At 34.7% G+C, this 14,671-nt stretch overlaps 1 protein-coding gene across 2 annotated transcripts in view; it reads left to right on the forward strand.

Moving 5' to 3' along the window:
- The first annotated feature begins 10,467 nt into the window (after positions 1-10,467).
- LOC128990758 (CCR4-NOT transcription complex subunit 7) overlaps positions 10,468-14,671 on the forward strand; it is a 29,794-nt gene continuing 25,590 nt past the window's right edge. Inside the window, exon 1 of one of the 2 annotated variants that reach the window (XM_054413316.1) lies at positions 10,468-10,657. The gene's annotated coding sequence lies outside the window, so the exon portion shown is untranslated. Of the gene's footprint in view, positions 10,658-10,687; positions 10,786-14,671 lie in introns of those variants that run through there. The other variant, XM_054413317.1, reaches the window with a different exon arrangement.

Raw genomic sequence — 14,671 nt, forward strand, 5'->3', positions numbered from 1 at the left:
AGACTCTTATTGTAAAGAGCATGACATATTCTACATGAATAATCCCGATACCGCTGCTCGGAACAAAGCAGACATGAGATTAGCAGACTTAGCTTGGACTAGAGTTACGGCCAAGGACGCAAGTCTTGCTGAAAAAGCTGCTGCTTATGCCGTGACAAATTTGATGAAGGCAAAAGCAAAAATGGGAATGGGATTAAAATTTAATAAAAAAGATGGACAACTACCAGCTGTTAGAGGCCGCAAAAGACGTGCCTCACTTCAGGGGGGTGTACCTAAAAAACGAGCTAAAAAATCTAAAACCAAGAGTAAAAGAGTGCGGAATAGTTAATTTGGATAGCTCATCTGGCACACATTGGACAGCATATCGTAAAAATAAAGATATTGTAATTTATTTTGACCCATTTGGAATCCAACCTCCAAAAGAAGTAATTAAATATTTTGAGGGATATAAAATCTTCTATACAACCGATCAAATACAAGATTTAAATAGTTCTATTTGTGGAATTTTATGTTTATCATTCATAAAAAAATTTTGTTTATAAAAATGGATTCATTTACTATAACATTTTCGGGTACAGAGCCAGAGCTTAAGTCAGTGTTCTTTCCTCCCATAGAATTAAATGATGATTATGTAATTGGATTAGTAGATTTTCAAAGTTATAATTCTATATTTAATGTTAAAAAACCTCTAAATACTTTAACATATTATAAAGTAGAGAAAAAAACATTACCAAAAGGAGATATCTCAGTTGATGATTTAAACCAGTTATTAGATGGTAAACTTAAAGTTATAATAGATAAAAATGGAGACGCATTAATTAATACTAAATCCAAACTTTTATTCAAAGGGCTTATTCCAAAATTAAATCAACTTAAAGGCAACAAATTAACCATTGGAGAAGGTGATGATGTTTTCTATTATGATCACAATGCTCCAGTTACAATAGAAATTTCTGAAGGAACATATGAGGTGGTTGAGCTTGCAAAGGAAATTCAAAAGCAAATCCCAGACTTTTTCCTTACAGCTAATAATAAAACTATGAAAGCGACATTACTTTCTAGCCATGTGTTTGATTTTACAAAACCATGTTTAGGGTCTGTCTTATTGGGATTTAAAGGTGTTTCTACTCCTGGTGTTCAGTTTGAATCTACAAATAAAATAAACATTAATAATGTAAATGTGATTAGAGTAAAATGTAATATTGCAAACGGGTCCTATTTAAATGGCAACAAATCACACACCATACATAGCTTTTATCCAGAAGCTCCTCCTGGCTACAAAATTATTGAAGTTCCAAGAAATATTATATATTTTCCTGTAAATAAGAGAAGTTTAGATGTTGTCAGTATTACATTTGCCGATCAACACGACAAGGCAATTGACTTTAACGGAGAAGAAACTACAATTACTTGTCATATAAAAAAGATATGAGAATTTATAAGAATTTATCTATAAGTGTACAAAATGCTAGGTTCCTAAAGTCAATAGGACTAAAGTTAAAATTTTCTATTAATAAAAATGGAAGATTTTCTAGACGTTACAGGGAAATCCCAATTCGACGATAGTGTGGTTAAAATTACAAATCACTCCTATGTTCCCCACAACACTTTGGCAATAAATAATTCTGATGAAATTCGAATATGTATTAATAATCAAGATTTGCTAACTCTCCCATGTAGGAGTTATCTGTATATTAAGGGAGAAATTGAAAATCATGATAAAGGTCATTTTATAAATAATGCATTTGCGTTCTTATTTGATGAAATTAGATACGAAGTTGCAGGTAAAGAAATAGACATTGTAAGAAACCCAGGAATTTCTAGTCTTATGAAAATATTGAGCTCTTACAATAAAACTACTAAATTGTCAAATGTAGCATTTGATTCTGACACGAATTTAAAAGAGTTCCATAAAGGTGGCAAGTTCAGTACTTGTTTGCCATTAGAGTTGTTAATGGGAGTATTCGAGGATTTTAATAAGGTTTTAGTAAATGTCAAACAAGAATTGGTGTTGAAAAGATCCAAAAATGATTTGAATTGTATATTAACAACCACTAGTGCTCCAGCCAGTGGCACTGCTGATACGATTCCCAAAATTACACTTAACTCTATTGGGTCATGCCACATGTGATACCATCAGATGGGGAGAAGTTACAATTACAAAAGATGTTATTGCAAAATAAAAATTTGCAAATTGCATTTAGAAGTTTAGAGTTGCATGAACTTCCATCATATCCCAATACCACAAGACATACATGGTCAGTAAAGACATCTTCAAGTTTAGAGAAGCCTAGGTATATTATATTTGGTTTCCAAACAGCTAGGGATATTAGTGCACGAAAAAGAACTGACGAATTTGATCACTGTAAATTAAAAAATCTCAAAGTATTTCTAAACTCTGAATATTATCCTTATAGTGATTTAAATCTTGACTTTGAAAATGGAGATGTCTCTAAAGCTTATGAGATGTTTATGAGGTTTAGAGAGACTTACTATAATACTATCCCAGATCCTATGATTAGTAGGGCTGAGTTTATGAAGAAATATCCACTAATTATAATAGACTGTTCTAGACAGAATGAAACAGTGAAGGAAGGAATTGTTGATATTAAATTAGAGATTGAAACTGCAGACAATGTGCCAGCAAATACATCTGCATATTGTTTGATAATACATGATAAAGTGTTTGAGTACAATCCTTTGTCAAATGAGATAAATAAAATGTAAATAAAAGATGAAAAACATTCAACAAGAATTGGTTGACTCTGCAAATCAAATACGAGAGAAATATAGAGCTTTAAAACGTGGCAAGTTTCTAGAGGCTGAAGAGAGGTTCCAAACATTCCAACCTTTAATAGAGCCATTACAAGAATTAAAAAAAATCACAGCTATTGGCAAAACAGAGAGGCCTCAAATGGAGATACTCCCAATGACTCCATCTAGAATATCAATGATACCAAGATTACAACCATTACAACCATTACAGCAATCCACTCCACAGAAATTAGATTTTGGTCTTTTAGCATCAGACTATTTAGGAAATTACCTCAGTAAAAGTAGTATGACAGACACTACATATGGTATTAGACGAGAAGCAAATAAATTTTTTATTGGAAATAAGGAAGTTGATATTGCCAATGATGATGTCACAGTTGCAAATAAAACCTACAAGGGGACAAAAGGCTTGTGGCAGTTGTTAACTTTAAAAGAACCTGAGGATTATACTCAGGCTGATTTGCAAAATTATAAAGAGATTTTGGAAGCCACAAATGGACATTTAAAGAGTTACAAAGATGGTGCACCAATTTCAAGTAATAGACATACTAAATATCTTAATATAATTAAACCTCTTTTTAAATCTGTTGGTGAAGGTTTGAGACAAGTGACTGGTAATAAAATAGACTATATTTATTGGGATGATCCTAATGAGCTTGTAGATAGGTTAAGACTTCTTTGGCTAAGTCGCCAAGCCGGTAACTCAGGAGTGGATAATGAAATAGATTCCATTATTGAGGAATTAAGAGAAAGTGGAATTATTTATTAAATAAAAATATGTTTATAGATAAATTTTATCGTTTATATAATCCATATAAAAAGCCTACAGAACCCAGGGCTAGTAATGAACCTACTTTAAATTTACAAGACGATAGTTGGAATTGTTTAAACCGTAAAATTGGTAATGTTAAAGATGGGGAGTTTGTAGACGATGTATCAACTTTGGGTCAGACATTAACTAGAAAAGGTGATGTATTTTTACAAGGTAAAACTAAATATGAGTTTTTAGAATCTAAGAATAAAAATTGGAATGCTAAAAAACAGAAAATTACTAATGTGGAAAAGGGTGAAAGTTTAGATGATGTGCCCACTTTACAACAGACTTTAATACGAACAGATGGTGGTACATTTGTACAAGACAATAAAAATTATGAATTTTTAGAATCAGAGAATGGTGTTTGGAATGCTAAGAAACAGAAAATTACTAATGTAGAAAAGGGTGAAAGTTTAAATGATGTGCCCACTTTACAACAGACTTTAATACGAAAAGAAGATGGTAAATTTGTACAAGACGATAATAATTATGAATTTTTAGAATCAGAGAATGGTGTTTGGAATGCTAAGAAACAGAAACTTAGCAATTTGATAGAAGGTACAGATAGTAAGGATGCTGTGAATGTTTCACAAGTTCCAAAAATGGAAGCAGGCTATTGGGATTTTAATAATAAAAGGTTAGTACGTGTTAAACCTGCCGTTGATGACACTGACTGTGTTACAAAAGAACAGACTATAACTTTTGATAAAAAAGAAAAATGTTGGGATGCCAAAAAACAATATATAAGAAATCTGCCAATGGGGGAATATTTAGATGATATTTGTTTAATGTCACAAGCTATGTATTATGATGGATCAAAATTTGTATATGGAGGAAGAAAATTTAATTTGATGGAATACAATCCTGATTTATTAGTTGCCGACCCCACATCTTTGAGTGGATTTAAGTATATAGATAATAGACCATATATACCAGAAAACTATGTATTTAAAAGAATGGACGATAATCTATTGATTGGGGCTAATGGTAATATATTTACAGTACAAGGAAAGAGTGATGTTATAAAAAATGAATGAAATTGCATACGAACTTCATAAGCCTGCGAGAAAGAATTTCATTAGAAGGTCTTTTAAAGTTTTAGGTATAAACGAAACTGTACAAATAGATTTAATTGATATGCAAAACTCTGCTAGAGAGAATTCTGGCAATAAATATATTTTAACTTTAATAGATACATTTTCTAAAAAAGCTTATGCTGCTCCGCTAAAGAATAAGACGGGTTTGGTGGTTACAGAAGCCATTAAAACCATTCTACCAAAGGGGGTTAAAAACATTCAATCTGACAATGGAAAAGAATTTTTTAATCAATATTTTAGCAAACTAATGAAACAATTAAATATTAATCACTATCACACATTTTCTACAACTAAGGCTGCAATTGTGGAGAGGTTTCAGAGAACTTTAAAGAATTGGTTATATAGGGAATTTAGTGCTCAGGGGAGTTATAAATGGTTGGATTTACTTCCAAAGTTAATTAGAAAATATAATAATAAGGTGCATAGATCTATAGGAATGAAGCCTAACCAAGTGAATATTAAGAACAGTAAATATGTGCATGAGAGGTTGACTTCTAAAGTAGTGCAAGTTAAAAAGCCAAGATATAAGGTAGGTGATAGTGTGAGAATTTCCAAGTATAAACATGTTTTTAGTAAAGGATATACCCCGAATTGGACAGGGGAGCTATTTACAATAGCAGAAGTAAAGAATACAAAGCCTGTGACTTATATCTTGAAAGATGAAAATGGTAATATAATCAGGGGAGGCTTCTATACAGAGGAATTGTTAAAGACCAAATATAAAGACATGTATTTGATAGAAAAGGTTATAAGGAGAAAAGGTGATTTATTATATGTCAAATGGCTTGGGTTCCCAAGTAGCCAGAATTCATGGATTTCCACTAAGGATGTCCAAGGGAGCGCGACATGAGCCGGGAGCGCGCCCAAGTTCGCATACAAACCTCGCACGATTTTGAGAATGGATGTGGATTTGAAATAGTAATGGAGTTGTACAATGGTATTGAACATTTATATAGGCTTGTATAGGCCGAGAGCTGGATTTTTAAAAAAGTGGTCAAAAAAAGCTCACCATGTTATTCTTATGGGGAAAACGTGCCTAAAGTGGCGTTAAACCATCATATTGCCTCTACTAGGGAGGGTAAAAAAGTTTTTTTTTTATGTAGAATATTAAAAGGTACTGTGGTTTAGTAAGAAATTAATGTATTTTCCAACTTTTATCAAAATATGTTCATAAAGAAGCAAACTACAACAGTTGACTTATTCTCCATAAGAATAACATGGGAATTTTAAAATTACAATTTTTTTGAATTTTCTCCGTAACAATTAGGCGCATAATAATGCTTCAATATACTAAATTATTTGTTTTTTTAAGCTCTACAAAATGGTTTAAAAAGAAATTGTGAAATTTTGTGTTTTTAGGGTCAAAAATGGGGAAAACCTATTTTTACCCCATAAAACCCCCCATAAACCCCCGTTCCCATAGTCCGATCATGCTGGTTCGCGAACTCATTCAAGTTTATCCCGCCTTACACCTTCAAACCAAATTTGATCAAAATCGGACAAAAATTACTCAAGTTATCGTGCGGATGGACATATATATATATAAACACACATATATATATGGTTTTATATATATATATATATATATATAAACATTTGAACGAATGGTGTTTTTGGCCTCTGGGGACATCAAAATGAAAAAGTAAATCGGTCCCGGGCTTAGGTCTTACCATGAGACCTACGGTAATAGCTACTTCCCTATAGGGAAATTCGCTAAAACATGCAGGAGCTCACTCATTACAAACCATGCAAAGCAATGTATGCATAGGTACTACTAGGTGGCGTTCGCAGAGGCATCCACAAAATTGAGCGGAGTCATCAAGGGTTCATATTATATTGTTTTTGTCTTACTGCAGTAAAAACAGTATTTTTTCATGCATGCGCTGCGGGTCTAAAGTAGCATTTTTAATATTTAGGGAGTAAAAATCGTTTTTAGCCTCTATGGAGTAAAAATCAGTTGTTGTCAACTCAGTTGTAAATTTCGATTGTAAACGATTGCATGTATCGAAAATATGTATCGATTTGTGCTTCGTAATCATTTTAACATATTACAGTCTACAGTCTCTTCCCGTAGCATTTTAGCATTGCAGATACATTAATCCATTCCCAAACTCAACACTGCTCACCTTTACTACTTCCTTCACCACACCCTACGTCGTGGACCTGTTTCCCTCTCTTCCCATAGCATTTTAGGATTGCCGATACATTAATTAAATTGCCAAAGACAGTTCCCACACTCTGCGCTGTTAGCCTTACTACTTCCTTCACCATTTACTACGTCTCCTTCCTACTGGCCTGTTTCCTTCCTTTCTCATAGCATTTAAGTATTACAAATTCATTTATCCATCTGCTCAAACGGTTCCCCCACTCTGCACTGCCAGCCTTTACTACTTCCTTCACCACTTACGTCGTGGACCTGTATTCATCGCTTTCCATAGCATTTTAGTATTTTAGATACGTTAATCTAATTGCAACAAACATCCCCACTGTCCGTACTGCTAGACTTTACTACTTCTTTCACAATTTCCTATGTCTTGGGCATGCTTCCATCCCTTCTCATAGCATTTCAGCATTGCAGATACATTAAAACTGCTACAAACGGTTTCCAGTTCCCACACTCCACACTGCTCACCTTACTACTTCTTTCACCTGTTCCTACGTCGCGGATCTGTTTCCCTCTCTTCCCATAGCATTTTAAGATTGCAGATACCTGAATCTAATCGTCATAAACAGATCCCACACTCCGAACAGCTCGCCTTTACTACTTCCTTCGCCACTTCCCACATCGCGGACCTGTTTCCCTCCCTTTCCGTAGCATTTTAGGAACGTTGTGACCTTAATCTAATCGTCATAAACAGTTTCCATACTCCAGACTGTTCACCTTTACTACTTCCTTAACCTCTTCATACGTCACGAACCTCAAGCTAGTGTCGTCATTTGATTATAGTACCTGGGGACCGAGCTTTGCTCGGGGAAAATCATTTCACTCTGAGTGAAATGCTTCAGAGTGCTTTCAGTTCACTCTGAAAGCACCGTAGTATTGGAGATGCATAAATCCACACATCTACATCCTACACAATTTCCTACGTCATGGATCTGTTTCCCTCCATTCCATTGCATTTAAAGATTGCAGATACCTTAATCTAATCGTCATAAACAGTTCCCACACTCCGGACTACTCGCCTTGACTACTTCCTTCACCACTTCCTACGTCGCGGACCTGTTTTCCTCCCTTCCCGTAGCATTTTAGGTTTGCTGATACCATAATCTAATTGTCATAAACATTTCAAACACTCCGGACAACTCGCCTAGACTACTTCCTTCACCACTTCCTACGTCGCGGACCTATTTTCCTCCCTTTCCATAGCATTTTAGAATTGCAAATACCTTAATCTAATCGTCATAAACAGTCCCCACACTCCGGACAGCTCACCTTGACTACTTCCTTCATCACTTTCTACGTCGCGGACCTGTTTTCCTCCCTTCCCGTAGCATTTTAGGTTTGCTTATACCTTAATCTAATTGTCATAAACATTTCCAACACTCCGGACAACTCGCCTAGACTACTTCCTTCACCACTTCCTACGTCGCGGACCTATTTTCCTCCCTTTCCATAGCATTTTAGGATTGCAAATACCTTAATCTAATCATCATAAACAGTTCCCACGCTCCAGACAGCTCGCCTTGACTACTTCCTTCACCACTTCTTACGTCACGGACCTGTTTCCCTCCCTTCCCATAGCATTTTAGGATTGCCCATACCCTTATCTAATCGCCATAAACAGTTCCCTCACTCCTGACAGCTCGCCTTGACTACTTCCTTCACCACTTCCTACGTCGCGGACCTGTTTCCCTCCCTTCCTATTGCACTTAAAGATTGCAGATACCTTATTCTAATCGTCATAAACAGTTCCCGCACTCCGGACTACTCGCCTTGACTACTTCCTTCACCACTTCCTACGTCGCGGACCTGTTTTCCTCCCTTCCCATAGCATTTTAGGATTGCAGATACCCTAATCTTATCGTCATAAACAGTCCCCACACTCCGGACTGCTCGCATTTACTACTTCCTTCATCACTTCCTACGTCACGGACCTGTTTCCCTCTATTCCCATAGCATTTTATGATTGCCTATACTACTTCCTTCACTACTTCCTACGTCACGGACCTGTTTCCTTCCCTTCCCATAGCATTTTAGGATTGCAGATACCTTAATGAATTCGTCATAAACAGATTCTAGACTTCGCACTGCTACCCTTGACTACAATGTATCGAGTAATCTTAAGTATAATCTTTGCTCAATATTAACAAGTGATGTTTTTCCTTTTGTACTGTATTTGTTATTTCCTAGTATACTGTGGGTAGTTGGCTTATTATGAGCACATGCTAAAACTTCAAATCTTTTGTTTACTTTTTACTTGTTATTTAATTCAGCCAACATGGTTACCTAGCAACCCATAAGACTAATGTTAAAAAATGTGATTTTCAGTTTCATTTTTCTACGGATTCCTGAGAGACTTTTTTAACGCCATATAGATGTTGGCACTCACCGATATGATCTTTATCACCATGCAAAATTTGAAAACGATTGATTCAGCCGTCTAGGAGGAGTTTGCGTATTACGAAATGCATAAAAGTCGACGTATAAGAGCTTCGCTCGCTTCGCTCGCTCCGCTCAAAAAATGAAAAATAACACAAAAAGCTGCAAGCCATGCAATGCAGAGAAAATTTATTTTACAATTTTGTAAACCGTAAGACTGACAGACTACACTGTGGGTTCGACCCAATAGTAACATGCTGTGCATACCAGCAAAACTCTTTTATGGAATAAAATGGATTGGCAAGCATCCAAGCTTTTAGTGTGGTCGCAAACTTGTTCGGTAAGAGTTGTCTGACAGTTATGGGTAAGGTATTGTAGAACCTTATTTTATTCCTGCAACAGGAAAACAATTGAGAGTTAAATCTAGTCTAACTCTATCTCTAAAAACATTTTCATTGTTCCTAGTGCTATAATTATGTACATTATTAACCAAAGGAAACGCTGCTTCATTGTTTTTAATCTCTAACAAGCATTTGTAAATAAATACAATGTGTACAGGCATTATACCATGCTGAACAGAGGTTTACAATGCTCCAGTTGATGGGCTCGTGGGGTCTCATAGCTTATAATGTCATAGCTTATAATCGTGAATTTGTTCCATAGCTTATAATGTTGAAAATGTGGCATAGCTTATAATCAGTTATAAGCTATGCCACACTTTCACGAAAAATTATAAGCTATGCCACAATTTCTCTAAAACGTTATAAGGTATGCAACATTTTCAGTTTCACAACTTATAATGGTCAAATAGTGGCACAGCTTATAATTCCGAATCTGTTCTATAGCTTATAATCCTGATTTTGAGTCATACCTTATAATTCTGATTTTGGGGCATAGCTTATAATTTTTCGTGAAAGTGTGGCATAGCTTATAACTGATTATAAGCTATGCCATATTTTCAACATTTTATAAGCTGCAGCACATTTGAGCTATAACATTATAAGCTATGCCACATTTTCAAGATTATAAGCTATGCAACATATTCGCAATTATAAGCTATGACATTATAAGCTATGGCATCGTACCGCAGCAGGCAGAGGCAGAAGCAGAAGGTTTTTGCTCGACTTGACTAGACTGAAGAAGAATGAGTGAGTGAGTTGAATGTTGGTTTTGGTTGAATCGTTACTATAGTCAATGGTATCACTTACTTAACTTACTCATCTTGCATAAATGATGCATTGCATTTGCATTTGCTTGCATAGCGAAGTGAGCGATGGATGCGAGTCCGAGTAATAGTAATAGTTATTGGTGAAGATTTATTAAGAAACTTGTGCTTTACCGTGCTCAAATATAGTTCATGGGTTTACGAAAATAAATATTGAATGCTGAATTGACGTGCATTTTGCAAGGACATGCACAGGATTTTCCTTTGTAAGTCTATGAGGCAAAATTCAGGTCTAAAGAGGTGGCAGGCCCATTCTTAGTGTAATGTAGGTTTAAGTTAAATGCCTTCTTGGTTTTCAATGTTAGGCCTATTTATTTTACACTTTTATGCCGAGGTAAGAACTTTTTAAAAAACTAGCCTAGGCCTATGGTATATCTAAAATAATATAGGGCTTAGACACAAAAATCATTTTTAATCTTGTCAACAAACTGATTTTTGTTTTGGTGCCAGTTGATAAGTAGGTTAGCCCTATGCCTAGTGTGCAATAAGAGCTAATAAACCTCAACATCCAAAGTGAAAGCTAACTTTTGACTCCTTAAACTGTTCAACTTAGGCCTGACTTAACACGTTCACTGCGTTGTATATTTTCCTGCATTATTCCAATGTTGCGTTACGAGATCTATAGGTATCGTCCGCTATGATTACCCAGGTGCGATAAGACCCTTACGAGACCCCGAGATTACGTTGCGCAGTAATCTTTTGCGCATCATAACCTTGCAAAGAAAAGAGAGAGAGCGTTGAGTGTTTGTTTATGTGAACCAGTACAATGTTGACAATCTTCAGGAAGTGAATATGACGTCATTGTATTATTTATTTGTAATTACCAAATTAAGAAAAATATATGTTATCTGTTTATTTATGAATTCTTAGTAATCGTAACCGTAGTAAAATATAGGCTATATTTTATCGGTCTATTATCACTTTTTATATTAATGCGTTTCTTTACGGCTGATTTCAGGCTAAATAAAATACAAATGAAATATGTTTACAAATTACTGTAAGTTATTTATTTCGTTAAAATTTTGGGGTTGGGCAATGACCTCGAAATGAGTGCGTGCCACAGTGAGGGGGTTTTTTTATTTCACGATTCTGAATCAACCACTTGACGGAATTTTGTGTTGAAAGAAAGATCATTTTGAGAACTAGGGAATATATAAGCCCTAATTTTAGTTTAGGGTTTCAGTTTTTTAGAAATTAAGTTTTAATTTTTTTTTATCTAGCAGCCGGCGTAAACATTCTAGACTAGCTTTTGCTATAATACCATTTGCCTAACGTAATCAGCTGTAAACATTCAGCGTTTGCGACACAAATTCAGCATTTGTCTAAAAATTAAATGACATACGTAGGGTTGATTTATTTATACTAGGATGTGTAATGCTATGATCATTGATAGGCCTATGTTCATTTATTCGGTAAGAGGATGACAGATTATTTTAATATAGGCACATAATAATGTACTAGATGTTCTAATTTTTTTTTTGAGCAGTCTTTAAAATCTTTAGTTTGTTTTAGTGCAATATAATTTGTTACAACTAGCCTAGCACCTGGTTGAATATAAAAATATTGAATATTGTATAGAACTATGAGGTTAGTTTGTTTACTCCGTGATTTTGTCATTGATTATAGGAAATAAGTAAGATTATATAACCATTGCTGTATACGAATTGAAGCTACAGTTTTCAAAAGAAAGCTTAAGAAAATACTTTTTTGCTACTTCAATTTTTGAGGAAAGGTTGGGAAATAACAACTATCACTTGTTTTAATTCATCTTGGCAGCTTTTTCTTTACAATAAATTTTGATCTGCTTGAACTATGCTTGAATTAGGAACAGAAATATTGATTTAACTATATACAGTTTTAATGGACTACTTGATTCCCGTACGTAGGACGGGCCAACAGCTCGTATTACTTAATATATGACCGCTAAAGTGTACAATATTTGAATAAATAAGGTAGGATGGATGATATTTACAAGTGGAACGAAGTGTGGGTGAAAGTGGGTGAACTACAGTTGATAGTGTTCAATCACGACAAGCAACTTCGAAGTGACAACTTGAAAACCTGATTCGGTAATTTAAAAATATCTGATTACACTTTTCACTTTATTTAGGCCTACGTTTCATCCAGACTTTTTTTGCGCTATTGAAATTTTGGGTTAAGCAACGAAATAACAATTTCAAGCCTTTTTAGGTCCTAACTTATTTTCAGTGTGTCGAAACTAGGCACAGAATGTGTTATTTTTACACTTTTACAAATCTAATCAACAATAAATTCCAAACAAGAATGGTCCTCGCTGCCATCTTGCTAAAGTGAATGCTTCCTATAGTCAAAGAAGATTAAAAATGGAAATTTTTCAAATATTTTAATGCTTTGATATATGAATTAAATAGGCCTACTATTGAAACTGTTTTTTGTTTAGATGTTAATCTTTTTGTGTTTTGTAAAAGCAAATTGTAATTTTATTGGCCTATGAATGTTAAGGCCCTTGAAGGGACAAGGGACAACAACCTCACTAGAGACATCAACCACGATCGTGGAGGGCGGTTATGATTTTCTGTGACCCAAGGAGTCAAAGATGATGTCTATAAGTCCGAGGAAGACATTCAAGATTTTTCAAGAAAGGGCGGTTTGCCACATACAAGTTCAATGACAGTACTTCTGCAGAGGGAAAGTAGTTCCACAGTGATGCAAACTTGTTGGTTACTGTACAAACACCAACCAGTCAACTGAATTGGCGGAATAATTGATTCCCGTCCGAACCTCATTAAACATTATGCAGATATATATACAGGATGTTTTTTTTTTAACCTTGCATTTTTATTTATGTAAAAACCGCAATAAATAGAAATATGCAGTTTGCGGGAATCATCTATTGACGTAGGGGGCCCAATTGTTTTGAATTCAACGTTACATTCACATTCCCCCCCCTTTCCCCCCCTGCCCCCAACTTAATTTTTTTAAATGGCAAGGTACCCCTTGTGACATATTAAATAAAAGAGCATGAAAAAAGGAAATGTTTGGTGAAAAAAATTGAAAAATTGGCTCATAAATTTGTGAGATATTTCACCCCCTTTCTCTTTCCCTACCCTTAACTTAAAATTTTGAAATTGCGAGATATCCCTTGTGACATATAAAAATTAAAGAGCATGAAAAAAGAAAATATTCTCCCCGGAACTTAATTTTTTTTTAAATTTGCTTTTTAAAAAAAATAAGTTCCGCGGAGGGGGGGGGATATCTCACAAATTTATCAGCAAATTTTAAAATGTTTTTCACTAAACATTTTCTTTTTTCGTGCTCTTTCATTTGATATGTCACAAGGGATATCTCGCAATTTCAAAATTTTAAGTTAAGGGTAGGGAGAGAAAGGGGGTGAAATATCTCACAAATTTATGAGCTGATTTTCTATTTTTTTTCATGCTCTTACATTTGATATGTCACAAAGGGTACCGGTACCTTGCTATTTAAAAAAAATAAGTTGTGGGCAGGGGGGAACGTGAATGTAACATAGATGATTCCCGCAAACTGCATATTTCTATCTATTGCGGTTTTTACCCCTATAAAAAAGTAATTTCTGGCCATATATGGCCATATCAAAATTCCATGTATGTTTTTATAAAGCCATATATGGTTTTTTATGGCCATATATGGAAGCAGATATGGCCAGATGTGGTTGTATCCATATATGGGGGTGTCCATATATGGTCATATATGTAGTCTATATATGGAATTATTGGCCATATATGGCCATACATGTTTTCCATATATGAAATGATTGTCCATATATGGCCATACATGTTTTCTATATATGAAATGATTGTCCATATATGGCCATAAATATCCTCCAATATGGAATTATTGTCTATATATGGCCATATATGACTCCCAGGTATGGAATTAAATTACTCATATATGGAATAATAATTTTCCATTTATGCTCATGTATAAATGAGTTTTTGACAATAACTGGAATTATTATAAGGAATTGTTGCCACATTTGGGTTTTGTAACTGGAATCCCAAACACTTCTTATAATATATAATAGTTTTGTTGCTCTCGCAAGCACAAACTACTGAACTGATTGAGTTGAAATGTGGTACAGTAAGGGGGCAGATAATATAGGCATTTCTCCTTTAAAGTAATTAGTAGTAAAGTAATAAAGTGTCCAGATTTGAACCCAGATGACAAAATCCTGTACATACATCTATTGTACAATTTTATTA

The sequence above is a fragment of the Macrosteles quadrilineatus genome, unplaced genomic scaffold (genome assembly GCF_028750875.1).
Source record: "Macrosteles quadrilineatus isolate MER2022 unplaced genomic scaffold, UCM_ALF_1.0 Scaffold_3__2_contigs__length_128488019, whole genome shotgun sequence".
NCBI classification, from domain to species: Eukaryota; Metazoa; Arthropoda; class Insecta; order Hemiptera; family Cicadellidae; genus Macrosteles; species Macrosteles quadrilineatus.